This window comes from Kogia breviceps, chromosome 13, assembly GCF_026419965.1.
Source record: "Kogia breviceps isolate mKogBre1 chromosome 13, mKogBre1 haplotype 1, whole genome shotgun sequence".
Classification (NCBI taxonomy): Eukaryota; Metazoa; Chordata; class Mammalia; order Artiodactyla; family Physeteridae; genus Kogia; species Kogia breviceps.
The window spans coordinates 78,982,287-79,003,651 of record NC_081322.1 but is presented as its reverse complement, the minus strand read 5'-3'; the positions used below and the strand labels follow the sequence as shown (position 1 = coordinate 79,003,651).

The 21,365-nt window shown below is 35.9% G+C and overlaps 1 long non-coding RNA gene across 3 annotated transcripts in view; it reads right to left on the bottom strand.

Annotated features, from left to right (window-relative positions):
• Window positions 1-21,365, bottom strand: part of LOC136792388 (uncharacterized) — a 516,901-nt gene that overhangs the window by 136,218 nt on the left and 359,318 nt on the right. For all 3 annotated transcript variants that reach the window (XR_010836097.1, XR_010836098.1, XR_010836099.1), the window contains exon 3: window positions 2,756-2,819. This is a non-coding gene — a long non-coding RNA (uncharacterized lncRNA). The remainder of the gene's footprint in view (window positions 1-2,755; window positions 2,820-21,365) is intronic.

Here is a 21,365-nt window from a genome sequence, read left to right as displayed (position 1 = left end):
GTGAGGGATATACTCCATGTAAAAGTGCTTTCCACGTTTCAAGCTGCATAAAATGACATTTTAAATTAGAGAAAACTAGCAGTCCAAGATGCTAAATCAGTGTTTCCATTTTCACCAGGCTGTGTTTGAAAAGCTAACATTTGGAGCTACATTTGTGGTAAAACACTGACTATTAAAGACACATTTGATCAGCATTGTCGGTTTCTTCTTCCAAAAATCATATGCCTAAGTTTTAGTATCAACCCACAGAAAGTCAAGTCTTATTATACTTTTCCAAATCTGAAGAAATTGCACTTGGCTAACTCCATACTTTATGATACCATGGCAGTTATATTGTAATATGAGTAATATGATTCCTCTTGGGCATTTCAAAATATTTTATAATAATATGTTGGTTTAACTTCTGGTTTTTCAGACTTCAATTTTATTAAGGTTCAGTGAACACTAAGATTCAAACAATTGTTGTCAGCCTATTCATGTATTTACTTAATCATTAAATACTCATTAGGTGCTTGTGACTGTTTGAGGGGCATAGGGTATACCAGAGAACAAAATTGACAAAGCTGCTCTTTTGGAGTTTTCAATATAATGAGGGAAGACGAAAAATAACAGAGGTGATAAATAGATGGATGTTAGAAGATGTTAGAAAATGATACAAGTGGTGAAAAAAGTAAGACACATAAGAGGAATTGGAAGAGCTGGTTAAAGGAGAGAGAGAGGTTGTAGTTTGAAATAAAGACAAGATAAGATTCACTGAAAAGGTGATATTTGAACTAAAACTTGAGCAGATGGTAGTCATGTAAACATTTCATAGAAGGCTTTCAGGAAGAGGTAACCAACCATGAAAGGTCGACAGTTATGTTGGAAGAACAGCTAGAAGCTAAATACAGCTGAAGGAACTTAGGTAATGGGTATAAAAGTAGACAGCTAGAAGCTAAATACAGCTGAAGGAACTTAGGTAATGGGTATAAAAGTAGGGGATGATGTCAGAGGAGGAAAAAGGGACTGGATTATGTAGGGACTTGCAGGCATTTGTAGACTGGCTTTTACGATGAGATGGGAAGCCATTTTCAGGGGTTCACCAGAAAAGTGACATGATCTGATTTGCATTTTAAAGAGATGATCCTGGCAGCTGTGTTGAAAATAACCTATAGAGATCAAGAGCAGAAGCAGAGAACTGTTAAGAAGTTATATTCTAAAGAGAAACAACTGGCTTTTAGCTCTCCCATTATCTTTTTCTTGACTCTTTTTCTGGTTATCAATGTGACCTTGAGCAAATCACCACATCTCTCTGGGCATACATTTCCTTATTTATAAAAAGAGAAAATTGGTTCAAAGAGATTTTAACTCTCTTTCCATCTCTGCCAATATGTAAACCATAAATCTGCACATTTTCATAAAAACCAATTTCCTTCAGTACTCAATAAAGTACTGATTATTTTAAAGATCTTTGTTTAATTTTTTGGCAATCATTGATTTTTGATCAATAAAATCTTGAGAAATTGCTGAGAACCTATTTTTAATTTGACAAATACTTGCTAAGTTGAAATAATTTATCTGCTAAAAACTAGTCCCTGAGAGAACACAGGAAGGAAACAAAGAAGACCTGCCATCTAGCAGCCATCAGACTGCAGCCACTCTGGATGGGGAGCCCTGAGGAAACCCAGGATGTGAAAACACAGGATACGGGCCCCAGAGAGCCAAGGTGCGTATCAAAGGAATGATATCAGTGAGCCCAGACTCTTGCCACAGAAAAGCGCTAAATTCCTTAACTTGAGATACCTACGTTTCTTTTTTTAACAATAATCTTTGTTCCTACTACCTGCCCTTTGTTGCAAAACTCCTATATATCCTGGCTCCCCACCTTGCCTCCTTGGAGCAGTTTTCTCAGGGTTACTTGAGATGCTACCTCCTACACTTGAAGTCCTCAGTATGTCCACCAAATAAAACGTAACTCTCAAAAAATAAATAAATAAAAACTAGTATCATGTTTGTGGCTATTTTGCCAAAGGAAGAGAGGAAAGAGAAAAGCCAATTTGATGGTCACGAAGAAACTTGAAAGAGCTGAGAAAAAGTAATAAAATGAACCTAAAATTAAAGCAGTAAATTAATTTCCTATAGGTAAAAACAGACTTAGAGCAGATTCAAAAAATTGAAATGTTAAAAATCTACATTTTAAAGGATACAGGACCAATATAAACATTTTAGTGTTAGAAATGATTCCAGAACCTGAGAGGTTACTGGGCTTTTTATTATAACATTACTACATGCTTTACAAATTTATGGAATGTGTTACATATTTGTTTTATAATTTCTTAATTAATGTTAGAATATTCAGTAAGCCTTTGTAATTTTTTTCAATAGGACCCATATGAAAAATAAGGTGACATCTGTCTTTGAGTTAAAAAAATCCTCTTATGTAAATTAAGTAAAATTTTAAATGTACAAATTGTTGAACGTGTTGGATATTTCTCAGAAATCTAATGAAATCAAACAGCTATTTGAGTAAAGTAAAAAAAAAAAAAAAACGTTTAGAAGAAATAGCCTAGGTGTTAGCTCAGGATCTGGGCCAGACAGATTTTAGCTTAAATTATGATTCTAAGACTTACTTACTCTGTGAACTTAAAAAAACTTTTATTTTCTTTGAAATTCAATTTCCTTCTAAGCTGATATAATAGTATTAAATGACATAATGTGTTAAAGTGCTTAACAAAGTATCCAAAAGACGCTGGAAAATGTTTCCTATTATACTTACTATTAACTCATTGAGATTCCTTCTTGACTTTCATTGTTGCCTTTATTTCCAAGGAAACTGGATCCTGGAAGAGAAAAAAATTTGCATGTAATTTGGTTCTGTGCATTACAAGGCTTATTCTGACCCCATAGGTGACTAATGAAGGTTTTTCCTATCACACATTGCTCTTGTCCAACAGTGGTGATGAGGAGTGCCTCTTTTCTCCCCTTTGTCATGTTAATGACATGTCATGAGTCTGAACAAATTTTTTAAATTATTTTTTCCTGCTAAATACTCAGGCTGAAGGTGTCCATGGACAAAAGGAGCTTAGAAGACTAATGTAATAATTTATACGAGATATGAAGATTTGGACCAGAGAAGTAGCAGGTGGGGAGATGAGAAGTGTTTGAATTCTTGGTATATTTCAAAAGCAGAACCAATATAGATTGCTGATTGATCAGGTTGTGGGGTAGAAGATACGCAGCACCTAGGAATGACACCAAGATTATTGGCCTGAGCAGGAAGAAGAGTGGAGTCACCATTAACTGAGATTTAAAATTAAAAAAAAAAAAAAAAAAAAAGAGCTACTAAAGAATCTTGGTGGTAGGATTAGAGACTAGGCACTAAGTTTTAGATATTTTCATTTTGATACATCCATTAGATACCTATATGGAAATTACGGTAAGCATAAATCTGTAAAGCATGTTATGTTACAATGTAAAACCAGTAACAGCTCAAACTCTGGACATCTTTTCCGTTGCCTTCAAATTTTAATTGGCCCAAATACTTTAAAATATAGAGTTCAGAGGAAAGGACTTGATTGAAGATGTAAATTGCAAATCATTACAATACAGGTGGTATTTTTAAAAATGAGACTGGATGAGATCACCTGGCTATAAAAACTGAAGTATAGGGCTTCCCTGGTGGCGCAGTGGTTGAGAATCCGCCTGCCGATGCAGGAGACACGGGTTCGTGCCCCGGTCCGGGAAGATCCCACGTGCCGCGGAGCGGCTGGGCCCGTGAGCCATGGCCGCTGCGCCTGCGCGTCCGGAGCCTGTGCTCCGCAACGCGAGAGGCTACAACAGTGAGAGGCCCGCATACCGCAAAAAAAAAAAAAAACAAACAAAAAAAAACCTGAAGTATACAAAAAAAGGAAAGGTCTGAAGGATTGGGCACATGAAGAGTAGATATTTAAATAGATTAAAAGAAAAACTTAATCAGATGCCTCAAAAAGCATCATTTCTTTTGTTTATTGTTTGCTTTTAAATATATTTTCCAAACTTAAGAGATAAAAAACACTGATCAACATGGAATATAGCATTCAGTTGTTATTTTTATACTCAGATATTATGTGTAGAACACATGTGGGTACATTTTTGCACTTCTTTTTACATTTTTTACATAGATATTTGTTGTAGTATTGATGTAGCCATGATTCTCTATTGACTTTCTTTCAATAGTGACCATAAAAGGACATAGAAGTTAGCATTACTCTGATGAAATTTAAACTAAAATTTCTCATAGGTTGAGACCTCTGAAATACAATGATCATTGCAACAGTAAGCTTTTTTTATCTCTTGGAGAAAGTTTTAAGTTGACACTTCAAAAAATATTTTATAGCGTTCTGGAAAACACCTCCTTGGACATTTAAGATTGTCTTGTTCTTCATGACCTTTTGCGGTCATAGTCCTCGGTACTGAGAGAGATGGAGAGCACCTAACATTTATTCTACATGGACTATTTAGCAAGTTCTTGTACAGACATGACATCCTATGTCACAGCAACAGCCCTGTGTCTTGGTTTTACTTTCCACTTTATAGACGACAACACTGAGACAAATAGAGATGTTTAAAACATACGGAAGTCACATATACAGTAAGTGCCGGGCAGCGATTTGAGCTCAGTTCTGCCATATTTCCCGTGAGTTCCACTCTGCCTTTGCTACTCTAAACATGATCCATGGACCAGCAGCACTGGCGTCACCTGAGAGCTTGGGAGAAATGCACAATCGCAGGTATTATCTGAGACCTACTGAATCAGAATTTGCATTTCAACAAGTTCTCTAGGAGATTTACATGCATATTAAGTTTTAAAAAGCTATGCCTCGTGGCCTTTTACCACTACCAATAACGTTTGTATATTTCAAGGTCCTATGCTGGTCACTATTGAGATATTCTGAAATTTGCAGTACACTTCAAAATCAAGCTGGTAAAATTCCCCAGAAGACCTGATTATTAAGTATATACATATATAGTCACAGACACACATACATGGACACAGACACACACACCTTATGGGAGAGGAGAGACAAAGAGAGAGACAGACAGAGAGGCAGAGACAGAGAGATAGAAACAGAGAGAGAGAGAGAGAAGACCTTACTGGAAAATATAACAAAAATATAGATAACAGCATAGGAAAATTGATTTAATACTTTTAATAGAATTAAGATACGCAATTCATTGCAATCAGCAGAGCAACCTGCAAACCGCTTCCTAACACTCTTCCCACATGCAAGAAATGCAAGACCCACATACCGCGAGAAGAGAAAATACAAAAAATTGTGAGTGTAGCTGCTTCTCTTTTCCCAGATTACCGGTTGCCACACTATTTGTTATTAAAACTCCAAAAATATTGAAAGCCTCCAGGCATCACTTACTCCGCATCTGGGAAGAGCCTCCAGTGTCAAAGTATTAAACATATTTGTCACTTCAAAGTCATTGCTCTGTGCTGTTTGCATGTTTTCAATAAAGCAATAAGCCTTGTAGAAATGATGAGAAAAGTCTCTGTGCAGGACATAGGAAGCATTAAGCTAGGCCCTAGAAACTCATACCTAAAGAGAGTGTTTTGCTTTTTTTTTTTTAACTGACATATAGTGGATTTACAATGTTGTGTTAGTTTCAGGTGTAGAGCAAAGTGATTCAGTTATATACAGAGAGGCATATTCTTTTTAGTATTCTTTTCCATTATAGATACAAGATACTGAGTATAGTTCTCTGTGCTATACAGTAGGTCCTTGTTGGTTATCTATTTTATAAAGAGTGTTTTGATCATAAAAACAACTGGAGACTGGCACTGTTGCAGTATGCTTTCTGAAGCAGATTTCTTGCTCTTTGAGTTCCCTTTTATTTCTTCATATTCTATTTCTGAAATATTTTATTTTATAACTTTGAGATTTAAAAAAAACAGTTGTATGTATCATTTTTGGAAAATATTAAAAAGTGTGGGTCCAGAATCCTGACACACTGTATATGCTGGTGTGTGGATATGCCAGGCACTGGGCATGAAGTCACTGGCAACAAGGCTCTCCTTAAGCTTAAGTCCAAGTCCTGCAGGGCAATTGGCTGAGGTTCAGGTGACACTCAGGTGACGGAATTGAAACTGGCCGTGCTGCTGGGCATTGTAGTAGTCAGGGAGGAGTGCTCGAAAGAAAAGGCAGGCTTTATTTTGTTTACTGCCTGGTGTGACATGTTGGCTAGCAGGTTGTCCTATGGAATCAATCTTCCTAATTCTAGCTGTGTCACTCTGAGCAAGATAGTTGACCTTTCTGTGGCTTGGTTTCTTCATCATTCAAGTGGAAATCATATATATCTATATATCTCTATATACTAATGTTGTTATGAGGATAAAAAGAAAGAATAATACCTTGAAATTGCTTGGCAAGAACACAATAAAGTTAGGTATAATGATTTTGTTCTTTTAACAGAACATTTTCTTGAGAGTATTTCTCTAAACAGTCTTTACAGGTATGGTTTTTAATGGCTGTATAAAAATCTACAGTTTGATTCTGCCGTAGTTGACATACCTATTCCCTGAATTAACTGGATATCCAAGGAGTGTCTAGTTTATAACTATTTTAAATTAACTCCACATAGAATTCTTGCATATGAATCTTTGTTCAAATATCTTATTATTTACCTAGAAAAAGTCCGTTATTAGTTGAAGAAGACAAATGTTAAAAGCATTATTATTAAAATGTGCTAATAAATTCATCTAACAGCTATGAACGAAAGTGCCGTAACAGCCATGTCTCTGAAGTTCATTTGGACCTTAAATCTATGAATATTGACCAGTAGCCTACAACTGCCTCAGATTCTCAAGGACGATGCTGCAAAGTAGATATGGAAGATTTTGGCTTTTATAGTGTAAGTCCAAACAGGATTAGTTTAGAACATAAAAGTTTACTTTTAGCTAAATTAAGAGTAAACTAATCAAGCCTATTCCATTCATCTCTTTCCTGAGTACTTTCTGTTACATCCTATGCCACCTATCTCTTTCTGTTTTAGAATTTTTTTCTAGCTATAAAACAGAAATACAAGAATCCAGACATCCAGAGGTAACTACTTTCACATTAACATGATACAATCATTTTTTAAAAATTTTTTAAATGTTGTGATTAAAATAATATATCTTTAATACATATTTTTTAGATTATTAGTGCAGTAGAAATTGTTCATGTTTATTGCCCACTTGTATTAGCTTTCTGAGACTGCTGTAACAAATTACTACAAACTTGGTGGCATAAAACAATAGAAATTTATTCTCTCACAGTTCTGGACACCAGAAGTCTGAAATTAGTTTCAGTGTGCCAAGATCATGGTGTCTGCCGGGGTACACTGCCTCCAGAGAGTCTAGAGCAGAACCTGTTCCTTGCCTTTCCAGCATCTGGTGGTTGCCAGCATTCCTTGGCTTGTGGCTGTATCACTCCAGTGTCTGATAACATAAACAGTGATGGCATTAAATGTCCTTCTGCTTAATTCAAGATAATCTCATCTTAAAATTCTTAACTTGAATCACACTGGCAGAACTTTAACCATATAAGGTAACATTTACAGCTTCCAGTGATTAAGATTGGATATAGGGCCACCATTCAGCCCATTTGAAGTTTTACTTCTGAAAATGAGCTATAAATATAGTGTGCCCTTATCTCTAGAAGCTTCTTTTTATTTTCTCTAGGGCATTATGTATAGTATCCGCTTGTCTATACTCAGTGATTTGAGTTTCAAATATTTCTGCCCACTTATATTTTTTAATGTTTCTGATTTTAAAGATGGAATTATTGCTCAAGAGAGTATTAAAACATAGCTTGTTCTTAGATTAGAAGACACAATATTATGAAACTCCTAATTTTTGATTGGATGCTGTATTTTGTATCTTACCTCATTGGATATTGTGGATAACTGTATTTCTATAAATATTCTCGAGCTTTGTTTTGGGATGCACTGAAGTTAATAGAAAATATAGTGAACCTTCTGATTTCCTTGTTAGATTTGTTAGATGGGATCAGATATATGTTTAGTCTAGTCCTAATTATTTCCCATTACTGAGGTAAGATCCTTCTGAGGACTCTACCCAACCATATAGAAAGGGGGTCTGTTTTCCAGAGACCAAACGTGGTCCTTCTAAAGGGATATGGACTAATTCTGTTTGAAAGGGAATTCATTTGTGAGGAATCTCTGAAAGACAATGGTGAACTCAACAGACGAAAACTAGGTCGGATGGACTGCCAGAAGTCAAAGGCTTAGACAGGGACTTCGTAACGAGGAGAGTTGCTTATATCATGGCACAATAACTGGTAGTACTCTAAGAAGTTGTGAAAGCTGCCCTCATGGGATGGAGTCAGCCAGAATTTGAATATGTGACACAGGAAGAGTCCTGATGCTTGTTCACAGGCTTCTTAATCTTAAAATATTAAGCTACTTAAGATTTTCATCTTTCCTTCTAACTCTCCCCATAACTTCCATAGCCCAACCGTGGAATTTCCTAAGAATAGAAAGAGCAGAGGAGGCAGTGGAGAATGGAAAAGGGAAGAAATTCACAGTTACCACCACACCTCACTCTGTTTTGGTATGATTCCTTGTCTGAGTCAGGTCTGAGCTAGAGCAGAAGATAAACCTTGTACTGAATCTTTTATATTAGTTTACACTGGAATTTTTTTATACTTTAGAATTACTAAAAAATATATGAATCTGAGATTTCAGTTAAGGATAGGAAATATGTTTTCAACAAGGAGAGTTTAAATGGGCATGGTGACAAGTATTCGAGTCATTTTAGCTTGTACCCTGCCATGTACAGCTCATTCAAAAAACTGGTTCAGAGGGTCACTAAATCAATATATTTGTTTTTAAAATAAAGAGCATATGTATCAAGGAAACATAAAACCCAAAACCAAATTAAAAGGAAAGTGAGAAGAAATATTTATAACATACATAACAGCAAAAATTGGTATCAAGAATATGTCAGTCATTTGCAAAGTAACTTTAAAAAGGCAGGGAATTCAATATAAAAAAATGGACAAATTTTTTGCATAAGCACTTCACACACAAAGAAAACTAAAAGTTAAATACATAAAAATACTCAACTTCCTTAGGAATCAGTGAAATGTAAATTAAAATATCAGTGATATACAATAGCTTCAATCAGCTTGGCCAAATTAAATGCTTGATAACACTCAAGGTTGCTATAAACTCTCATTTATTGTACTGAAAGGTGTACAGCTCTACTTGGGAGAACAATTTGATATTATGTAATAAATTGAAGATTCTCAATTTCACTTCCTATTGTTTAAGTTTGAGATAAATTTCAACAGTGTGCTGAAGTATAGTTGTTAATTACACCATTGTTCATCAATAGAAAAAAGATTTTTTTTAATATTATTTTTATCCAGCTAAGTATTATACAAATATGTCAGTCTGGGTCCAATCAGGGGACAGAAATCACACAATAGGTTAGACAAGAGAAGTTTAATGTAAAGAATTATTAAACTGCGATTTAAAAAGTAACTGTAGGGCTTCCCTGGTGGCGCAGTGGTTGAGAATCCGCCTGCTGATGCAGGAGACACGGGTTCGTGCCCCGGTCCGGGAAGATCCCACATGCCGCGGAGCGGCTGGACCCGTGAGCCGTGGCCGCTGAGCCTGCGTGTCAGGAGCCTGTGCTCCGCAACGGGAGAGGCCACAACTGAGAGGCCCGCGTACCGCAAAAAAAAAAAAAAAAAAGTAACTGTAAAATACAAGGAAACTCTAAGTGGTACCCTAGGGCTGAAAGATAGTACCCAAGGAAAGACAAACTTGGGGTGTTTCAGACCTTGGAAAAGTATAGCTCATCCCACTGGATAATAGAGAAGTTGATTGGGTTGCTGGGCAAACAAGCAACAACCCTACAGAGTGCAGGCAGGGAGCAGGCAATAGACGTGTGTGTGTGGGGGGGGGGGGTGGTGGTAGAGGGGGTGGGAACCCTCTGGGCTACAACTGAGTTAAAGAGGGAATAGGAATGCCAGAGCAGGCAGGAGACCTTCAAATACCTATGCAGACAAGAATCTTTCAGGTCACCAGTTTCTGTGCCCACTGGAAGCTTATCATCAGGCCAAAGCTGCAAAATCACTGGGGACCTCACATGTATGTCCTTCCATACATAGTACTGACCCACCATGCTGCAGCCCATACTGTAGAAGAGCCCCTATTTCCACAACATCCTTCCAGTGCCCTCTACTGAGAAAGCTGAATATGGGGCTCACTTTAAGAAAGAAATGCTTAAAGGAGTTCTATTACCACAGCATGTATTGAACGGAACATTCGGAGCAGAGAGGCAATAAATTGGTAACTGGAACAACAAAATAGTGAAATGAATCAGCAGAAATAAATTCCCAAGAGCCTGAATTTTGCTGCACATTAGGTGTGTCCATGATCTTTAGGAGCTCAAAATCTAGAGTAAGAAGGCAAAAAACAGACAATAAATAAAACTTATAATTGGAATTGTAATATGGGATAGACTAAAAAAAATATATATTCTTTTCTCTGTAGGAGAATAGCAGGGTCCCTTTTTCAGACGGGATAAGAAATAAGTCTTTCTGTCTTGGAAATGGTAACACTGAAAGTGGAGACATGAAAATAAAAAGGAGAGGCTCTTTCGAGAATTCGAAAATGGTCATCGGTGTCTAATCTGCTGAAAAGATGAGCGAAATGGGCATTATTTGGTGTTCATTTATTTTAGCAAGAAGGCAGCAGTTAGTATTCTGAGCAAGAGCAGTTTGCAGTGGGAAGGAGCTAGATGGAAAAGGCTGCTGTACTTCTCACCAGACTTCAAATTCAGTGCGATGGATTTTGCCTTTTTTTGTTCAGGCTGAAGGAAATACTAGAGAAGAACATTGGCTGTTTGCCTAAATCCAGAGGAGCTAACTCTATTTTCAATTTTATGCAATAATAAAGTTAATATTGATTTCAAAGTATGATTTCAAAATTTCTCCAATATATTCCACACATATTAATATTGATCAGACTTGTTTGGCCACAAAAGTGAGAAAACTATTTTACCAACCCTAAATCATACTAGATTAAAGTTTTCAAAACTAATTAAAAATGGTGTTTTGTCGAATATTTTCAGTTTCCTTAAAAAAATATATTTTTATTCTTGCTATCACGCTTAACCTCTTAATAGGAAAGAAAGAAGCCATGGTTTTACAGAGGTAATAAAGTTATTTTAGTATACTTATGAATCGAGGTGTTCCTGTTTTCAGCTCTCGATCTTCTATAAAATTAAATGTATCTTTTAGGACTTCATAAAGGGCAAAGTTTCATTATAATATGTGCTGAGGCAGTGAAATGGCAGAAAGGTGTTTACCCAATATAATTACATATACTACTTATCTGGCATTTAGTTGCCATCACTTGTAACTGTAATGGGGTAAGGAAGAAATATTCATATTTTTGTTGGCTTGAAGCCTTCAGCACTGTCCCACATCATACTAATTACCTGGATATGTGGTAACATTTACCACCTCTCAGCATTCAACTATGATCTGATAAACAGATGAAGCATATTCTGGTTGTCATGGATGCCAATGCAAGGATTTGGATAAAGAAAGCTGAGGACATTTTATGCAGAGTAGTTATATGAAATCAACATTAGTATGGTGAACATAATCACTCCCTCACTGAGGACTCTTAAAAAAACTATTTAAAAAATGAAGAGTTTTAAAAATTGGTACCAAATATGCTTCTCTACAAGTGCCTGAAGTAGTAACAAACTATATTTTACCTGCATCTATTCCCCTCAACCTCTGGCTTAAACTATAAATGCATCCACATTGTGATTTTTCTGCTTGTTTAAAAAAAAGAAGAATGGGGCTTCCCTGGTGGCACAGTGGTTGGCATTCCGCCTGCCAATGCAGGGGACACGGGTTCGTGCCCCAGTCCGGGAAGATCCCACGTGCCGCGGAGCGGCTGGGCCCGTGAGCCATGGCCGCTGAGCCTGCGCGTCCGGAGCCTGTGCTCCGCAACGCGAGAGGCCACAACAGTGAGAGGCCCGCGTACCCCCCTCCAAAAGAAAAAAAAGAAGAATGTATTATTTAAGTATTCTGAGTTTATAGAACATATAAGTAGAGTTTATAAGATGAAAATCGATGTGTATGGACTCACCACAGGGCTTAAGAAATAAAAACCTTATACTATAGAATACCACATGTGCCCAAACCAATAAAATATATCTATCTCATCTTTAAAGTACTACATAAGTATTATGTTAATCATTCTCTGCTTTGCTTTAAAGTTTTACCACCAATGTACATATTAGTAAATAATAAATTTTTATTATTGCCTATACTATGCCATGCTTTCAGTTTTATGCCCCAAATTATATTTTTGAGAATTATATATGTTAATGATTTGGAGGTAGTTAATTTGTTTTCACTGTGGTATATTATTGTATTGCTTAAACAATCACAGTTTGCTTAGCCATTCTTCTGTTGATGGACATTTATACCACTTTTAGTTTTCTGCTCTTGCAAACTATATGTGTATATATATATATAAAATGATGCCTGGCTTCTTTCACTTAGCATAATGGTTTCAAGATTAATTCATGATAAAGCATATATCAAAACTTCATTCTTTTTTAGTGCCAAATGATATTCCATTGCATGGGTATCCCACATTTTGTTTATTCATTCATCAGGTCATGGATATTTGAGTTGTTTCCACTTTTTTTCTTATGAATAATGATGCTCTGGGAAACTCCCGGATGGTCCAGTGGTTAGGACTCTGCGCTTCCAAGGGCAGGGTGCCACGGTTCACCCTGGTCAGGGAACTAGAGAACTAAAATCCTGAATGCTGTACAGCCTACATAAATAAATGAACCATTAAAAAAAGAAAAGAAAAGAAAGAAAAACACACTAGTATAAAGCAGGCAATGGAGGGGTGGGCAAAGAGACCACATCATCTGAGCCCTGCTAAGAATCTTAAAAAATAATAATAATAATAATGTTTCTCTGAATATTCATGTACAAATATTTATGTAGACATATATTATCATTTCTCTTAGATATACCCCAAAGAATGGAATTGCTCAGTCATATAGAAACTCTATGTTTAGCATTTTGAAAAACTGGTTCTGTCAGAATGTTTTCAAAAGTGGCTGTGTCGTTTTAGAACGTTTTTGGCCATTGTAACTTCAAATATGTCCTCTCTTTATTCTCCATCTGGTATTCCAGTTACATATGTGTTTCACTTTTTGAAATTGGCCCACAGTCCTTTGATGCTCTGTTCTGTTTTTCATTCTCTGTTTTCTTTGCACTTCAGCCTGGAAAGTTTCCATGAACAAGTCTTCCACATCACTAAGTCTTTTCTTGGTTGTGTCTACTCTACTGATGAATCCATCAAGGACACTCTTCATTTCTATTACAGTGTTTTTGATTGATGTCTTGCATTTCCTTTCTATGCTTTCATTAGAGTTTCTTTCTGCTTCTGTTACTCATCTCTTCTTGCATCATCTCTGCATTCTCCATTAGAACTCAGCATATTACTCCCATATTTATTTCAAATTCCCTGTCTGAAGATTCTAAAATCTGTGTTGTTTCTGAGTCTGGTTGTGATGCTTGCTTTGTCTCTTCATACTTTTTCCTTCTTCTCTTCTTTCATGGCTTGTAATTTTTGGTGATTGCTGAATATATTAAAGTGAGGTAAATAAGTTTGTGTGAGGATTATGTCAATCTGGCTAGGAGTTGAGCTATATTTAATGTTCCTTTCAGCTATATGTATCACAGACTTGAAATTCCTCTAGAGTCCTTGCTTTTGTCTCTCCTCTTAATTTTAGAATTCTCTTAGCACCCATCCTCAGAGAGAGTCTGTGTTTTTAACTCTCTCAGCTGTGATCTACTGTTATCATGATGAAGACTTGTTGATGTGGTGGTAATGTATGTGAGAAAGGGACAGTATTCTATATAATCTTCCAATTAAATCACTCATCTTTTAATGAGCCTGTGTGTCTGGGATGTGACCTTCACAACTTTTTCCCTAGTGGATAGATTTTTTTCCCCCAGCTCCTTAGTCTCTTCCTTAACTGCAACATTCCAAACTATTTCTTTGAATTCCTGACCGCTGTTGATTTTTTTTTTTTTTTTTTTTCTTGTTTATGTGAGAAAGAAAGGCTAGAGGGAGCTAACTTGAGAAGAATTCTCTTCCCTTAGCTAGGGTAAGGCTTTGATCTTCCTCTGGAGAATAGGCCTTTGTTACAGAGAAAGCTCTCTAGGCATATTTCACAAAGATCAGCCTTCACTTCTTTCTGCCTAAGTCATCAGTAGATCTTTATCCAATCTTCACCATGAGAACCTGGTGAGTTTCCTGAAGGTAAAGCATACTAAAGTATGGAAGGCTCCGGGAAGACTGTAGACCCCAGTAATTTCTTGATCTCATACTAGTTCATAAAAATTACAATTTATCAACATCAAAAACCCAAACAACTCAGTTAAAAAGTAGACAAAGGACTTAACTAGTCATTTCTCCAAAGAAGATATATAGATAGCCAGTAAGCAATAAAAAGATGCTCCATATCAATGATCAGGGAAATGCAAATCAAAACCACAGTTCCATACACCACTGCCCACCCGCTAGGATGGCGGTGTGAACAAACAAGCCCAAACAGAAAATAATGAGAGCTGGTTAAGATGTAGAAAAATTAGAACCTTTGTGCATTGCTCGTGGGAACGTAAAATGTTACATCCAGTATGGAAAACAGTATGGTGGTCCTCAAGAAAATGAAACATAGCACTACCGTAATTCAGCAATTCCACTTCTGTATATATACCCCCCAAAATTGAAAGTAAGAACTCAAACAGGGATTTGAACACCAGTGTGCCCATCAGCATTATTCTCACTAGGCAAAAGGTGAAAGCAGCCCAAATGACTGTCAATGGATAAATGGATAAACCAATGTGGTATCAACACACAGTGGACTTTATTCAGCCTGAGAAGGAAGGAAATTCTGATATATGCTACAACATGAATGGAACTTGTAAACATGCTAAGTGAAATAAACTGGAAATAAAAGGACACATACTGAATAATTCCACTTTCATGAGATACCTAGAATTGTCAAAATATAGAAACAAAAAGTAGAATGGTGACTGCCAGAGGCTGGGTTGAGGGGTAAACGTGGAGCTATTGTTTAATGGATACAGTGTTTCCGTTTGGGAGGATAAAAATTTTCTGGAGATGGATGGTAGTGTTGGTGGCACAACAGTGTGAATGTACTGGATGCCAATAACTGTATGCTTAAAAAAGGTAAATATGGTCAATTTTATGTTATTTACATTTTACCACAGTTTTTTAAAAATACCATATGTGTGTTCCCATCAGTTTGTGGCTACAGTGGCTATTGTTCCAGGTAAGCAATCTCAGTTTTTTCTCTCAAAATTTTCCTTTCTCTCCAGATTTCCGGGTAGTGGTTTGCCCTGGGGTGTCAGTTCTCCGATGGGTCGAAGAAAAATTTTGCTGATTTTCAATTTGTGCAGATTTTTCTTGTACACACAGGAAAGATGACTCACAAGTAGTTTACACATCAAAGCTAAAATTTTACATTTGTTTCAGCAATGTATGACAATTCCAATTTCTCTACATTCTTGCCCTTTCAGAGTCTGAATTCTCTCCCTGCCATATCTTGCTGCAATACCTAAGATCTCCATTGTAATATAAATATAATAGTGTAGCAGCATTGACTTAGTAGTGAACTAAAGAGAATGTGTTCAACATTTCTCTATTATGTATAATTCTTGTGGATAATTTTGGGAAAGCATCACACTTAATGGAATAGTTTTAGAATGATAAATTTCATGGAAAGATTTATCTCTGTCATACCTGACTAACTTATCCCAAACATTAGTCATTCTATGGTTGATTTTATTTTATTTATTTATTTTTTAACATCTTTATTGGAGTATAATTGCTTTACAATGGTGTGTTAGTTTCTGCTTTATAACAAAATGAATCGGTTATACATATACATATGTTCCCATATCTCTTCCCTCTTGCATCTCCCTCCCTCCCACCCTCCCTATCCCACCCCTCTAGGCGGTCACAAAGCACCGAGCTGATCTCCCTGTGCTATGCGGCTGCTTCCCACTAGCTATCTATTTTACGTTTGGTAGTGTATATATGTCCATGCCAGTCTCTCACTTCGTCACAGTTTACCCTTCCCCCTCCCCATATCCTCAAGTCCATGCTCTAGTAGGTCTGTGTCTTTATTTCCATCTTACCCCTAGGTTCTTCATGACATTTTTTTTTTCTTAGATTCCATATATATGTGTTAGCATACGGTATTTTTTTTCTCTTTCTGACTTAATTCACTCTGTATGACAGGCTCTAAGTCCATCCACCTCACTACAAATAACTCAATTTCATTTCTTTTTATGGCTGAGTAATATTCCGTTGTATATGTGCCACATCTTCTTTATCCATTCATCTGTTGATGGACACTTAGGTTGCTTCCATGTCCTGGCTATTGTAAATAGAGCTGCAATGAACATATTGGTACATGACTCTTTTTGAATTATGGTTTTCTCAGGGTATATGCCCAGTAGTGGGATTGCTGGGTCGTATGGTAGTTCTATTTGTAGTTTTTTAAGGAACCTCCATACTGTTCTCCATAGTGGCTGTATCAATTTACATTCCCACCAACAGTGCAAGAGTGTTCCCTTTTCTCCACACCCTGTCCAGCATTTATTGTTTCTAGATTTTTTGATGATGACCATTCTGACCGGTGTGAGGTGATACCTCATTGTAGTTTTGATTTGCATTTCTCTAATGATTAATGATGTTGAGCATTCTTTCATGTGTTTGTTGGCAATCTGTATATCTTCTTTGGAGAAATGTCCTCCGCCACCCGCAGTCTCTGCCCGCGAAGGGGCTTCCTAGTGTGTGGAAACCTTTCCTCCTTCACAGCTCCCTCTCACTGGTGCAGGTCCCATCTCTATTCTTTGTCTCTGTTTTTTTCTTTTGTCTTTTGCCCTACCCAGGTACGTGGGGAGTTTCTTGCCTTTGGGGAGGTCTGAGGTCTCCTGCCAGCGTTCACTGGGTGTTCTATAGGAGCAGTTCCACGTGTAGATGTATTTCTGATGTATCTGTGGGGAGGAAGGTCATCTCCATGTCTTACTCTTCTGCCATCTTCCTCAATTCCCCTATGGTTGATTTTAAAGAGGAGAATTTGAACTAAAATTTTATGGAATTGGGAGGGTATTTATGGGGGTTTTTTTTGCATTTCCTTTGTTTTTTTAAAATTTTTATTGGAGTATATTTGCTTTACAATATTGTGTTAGTTTATATTGTACAGCAAAGTGAATCAGCTATATACATCTATCTATCTATCTATCTATATACATATATCCCCTCTTTTTTGAATTTCTTTCTTGTTTAGGTCACCACAGTGCACTGAATAGTTTCCTGTGCTATACAGTAGGTTCTCATTAGTTATCTATTTTATGCATAGTATCAATAGTGTATATAGGTCAATCCCAATCTCCCAGTTTATCCCACCCCCCTTCCCCCTTGGTATCCATATGTTTGTTCTCTACGTCTGTCTCTATTTCTACTTTGTAAATAAGATTGTCTGTATCAATTTTTTCAGATTCCACATATATGCATTAATATACGATATTTGTTTTTCTCTCTCTTTTTTTTTTTTTTTTTTTTTTTTTGCAGTACGCGGGTGTCTCACTGTTGTGGCCTCTCCCATTGTGGAGCACAGGCTCCGGACGCACAGGCTCAGCGGCCATGGCTCATGGGCCCAGCTGCTCCATGGCATGTGCGATCCTCCCAGACCGGGGCACGAACCCATATCCCCTGTATCGGCAGATGGACTCTCAACCACTGCGCCACCAGGGAAGCCCTGTTTTTCTCTTTCTGACTTACTTCACTCTCTATGACGGTTTCTAGGTCCATTCATGTCTCTACAAATGATGCAGTTTTGTTCCTTTTTATGACTGAGTAATATTCCATTGTATATATGTACTACATCTTCTCTATCCATTCCTCTGTTGATGGACATTTTGGTTGCTTCCATGTCTTGGCTATTGTAAATAGTGCTGCAATGAACATTGGGGTGTATATGTCTTTTTGAATTATGGTTTTCTCTGGGTGTATGCCCAGTAGTAGGATTTCTGGGTCATATGGAATTGGGAAAGTTTTTGTGAGTTTAATTGCCCCATTTTCCCAAAGAAAGTGTAGAATAAATAGCTTTAAGATATTTTCTGTTCTAATATTTTTAAAATAATTCTTACTAGGAGTATAAAAATTTTAAAACAGGAGAATCTTCTTTCATTTACATAATCGCTTAACACCCACTGCAGAATGCATAAAAAATTCTTATAACCATGATTATTTCAAAAATTCCAGTGGGGGGGAACATTTTAAAAGTGACTTCATTGTTTATTTTTTAAAAATCTATTTTCAAAACAGAAAGACATATACAGAAAGGTTAATATATTGGTAGATTATAACTATATATTAATTTATTGTGGCATTTGAGTGGATGCCTTTTAAACTATGGTTATTACCAAGGTACTTACAGTATCAATTTTATCAGCACAAATTTTAAATTATAAAAATATCACCCTATGACTAAAACTATTATACTTTTTCAAAGGAAGATGATTGTGAAACTACACAAGTAGGCTGGAAGCAATATAATCCAAATTGTTTTTATTGAATTGTCTTTGTAGCTCATAATAATATGGCAAATTACTAGTTTATTAGATCATTTTGTTGTAGTGCACAAGTCACACTGTGATTTACCAGCTCTACTTCCTGTGCTCTGGAGCACTTACATCTCTTCAGCTTAGTGGGTTTAGCTTTAAGGTAAATTGAACTCCTAATCAAATATCCTTCTTTTTGAAACAGTTTTCTCCTCAACTGACTTCATTTTACATCCTTTCACACTCTTCACTGACTGTTTACATTTTGTATTTGTTGGCAGAATATGATTAATAATGTCAATAATTATATGGGCACATTATTTTCCTTTTTCTCTGGTTGGTTAAGTAACAAGAAATTGCAATTCATACTATGCCTAATTAATTAACAGTAGCTGAGTGGAGAAAAAAATCCTTGTACAAGATGCATAGTTTTATTTAATCAATAACTATGTTGGATGCATCCTATGTTTCAGAATGTATTGGCTCTAAAAATTCAATATTAGGTTGGACAGATACAGTCTAACACTTTACTAACACAATTTATATACTATATCATATCGATGTAGATTAGCTCTGCATATGATTGTGGTAGAAATTCAATTTTCATTAAGTATTTCAAAGTCAAAGATTTTTATATGTTACCAATATAAAAGTGCATATTTTTTCTAGAGAATGATGATATCTAAATAATAATGATAATATCTAATAATCTAATAATGATGATATCTAAAAGACAAAAAATTAAAACATCCTTGAACAAAATAGCTTTATTGTGTTTTAAGTTTTCTCTAAGTTCTTTTGTTTTGTTTTCTGGACCTAGTGATGTTGGTAATATGGGGGAAAAAAATATGGAAAAAAATAAGTATGTAATAATAGTTGAAAATGAGATGTCTGGGGGAACATTATATCTTTAATGTGTCAAATAGATGTTAAATACTTAATACATAATATTAAATCAATATTAATATGTTATACTATGCTTCTGTACTTAAAACAATACGGTAACATGAATAGACAAGTCTTTGAAATGAACCAGAGGACATATATAGAAATAGACTTAAGAACATATAGAAATTTATTATATAATAAAGTTGAAATATCAAAACATTGGGGCAAAAGTAAAAATCTAATAAAATATGTTGGGACAACTGAGGAAAAAGTGAGTGAAACAAGAAAGAAGACACAATAAATGTGCTCAATAAAACAATAAATACAATTGAAAAAGTAAATCAAGAAAAAAAAAAGTGAAGCAAAAATATGCTCAGAAGACCCTATGAATCAAGAGTCACAATTCACTTGAGAAAAAACAGACTACGGAAGAAACTCAATCTCCCTTCAGAAAATTGTATTTTTAAAATTCCCTTACGTTATTATTTCTGTCAATGACATAAAGAAGTTCAAGAATTTCTGTGTCCCTGGAGTTAATAATATAACAAATAAATACAGTACCTCCCTCCAAAAAAAAAAAAAAAAAATATATATATATATATATATATACACACACACACACATATACGTATGTTGGGACAACTGGAAAGCCATTTGTAAAAAGATAAATTTACACCATTTCTCATGCCATACACATGCCATTAAAAAGGAACTGGAGATGATTGAAAAAATAGTTTTATTCAGAGCTGGAGTGAAAGAAAGTGTATACTTTCAACCTTCAACATCTTGTTGTGCTAGAGTTAGAAAGTGTCCCCAAAATGATAAGAACAAGTCTAGATGACTTAAAAGTCAAAAGCTAGCTTAAAGGGGTTCCCACAGCCAAATCTGGGACAACTGAGAATCAATATGAATAAAGACAGTAATGGATTATAACCCAATAAAATAGGAATCCATAAATCCATATGCATATCAAATACATATGTATGTGTACATGCATGTATGTGTATACACACCTGAATACATATGCACACAACATACACACAGGAGAAGGGAAATCTCTTCTTAACAGAGACATGCCAAGCAATAAATATAAATGGAATGATGGAGTTTGAAAATCATTAGTTTCAACACTACAGCAATAGATGATTCAGGCAAGAATCATCAACAGATATTAAAACTATTACATGAAAGTTTGTATGCATTGACTCTAAGTATCTCTTCACAGGTTAATTATTAATTGCAGAGAAAAAAAATAGTAATGACAATGGAGAAACCTGGCAGATGCCACCTAATCAAGTGAGGCAAAGTTACCAACTACAACAGTGGGATAAACTGACATCATGTGCTTCCTGATATGATGCACAAGTCAATTCGATTGTTTTAGCTGGCCTGAAAAATAGAAGAAATACTCTGTATGATATAATAATAGTTATATGTCATTTTATATTTGTCCAAACCCATAGAATATACAATACCAAGGATGCACCCTAATATAAACTATGGCCTTTGGGTGATTATGATGTGTCAATGTAGGTTCATCCATGGTTATAAAAATGTAACATTTTGGTGAGGGATGTTGATAATGGGGGAGTCAAGGCATGTGTAGGGGCTGGGGTATATGGGACATCTCTGTATCTTGCTCTCCATTTTGTTGTAAACCTGAAACTGCTAAAACTGCTCTAAAACTACAAAGTCTTAAAAAATGTGATAATAATTCCATCAAGAATTCAGGACCATGCTTTTTAAATTTTGTTTGTTTGTTAAAGGCAATGCTGTTGTAATGTCATGCTG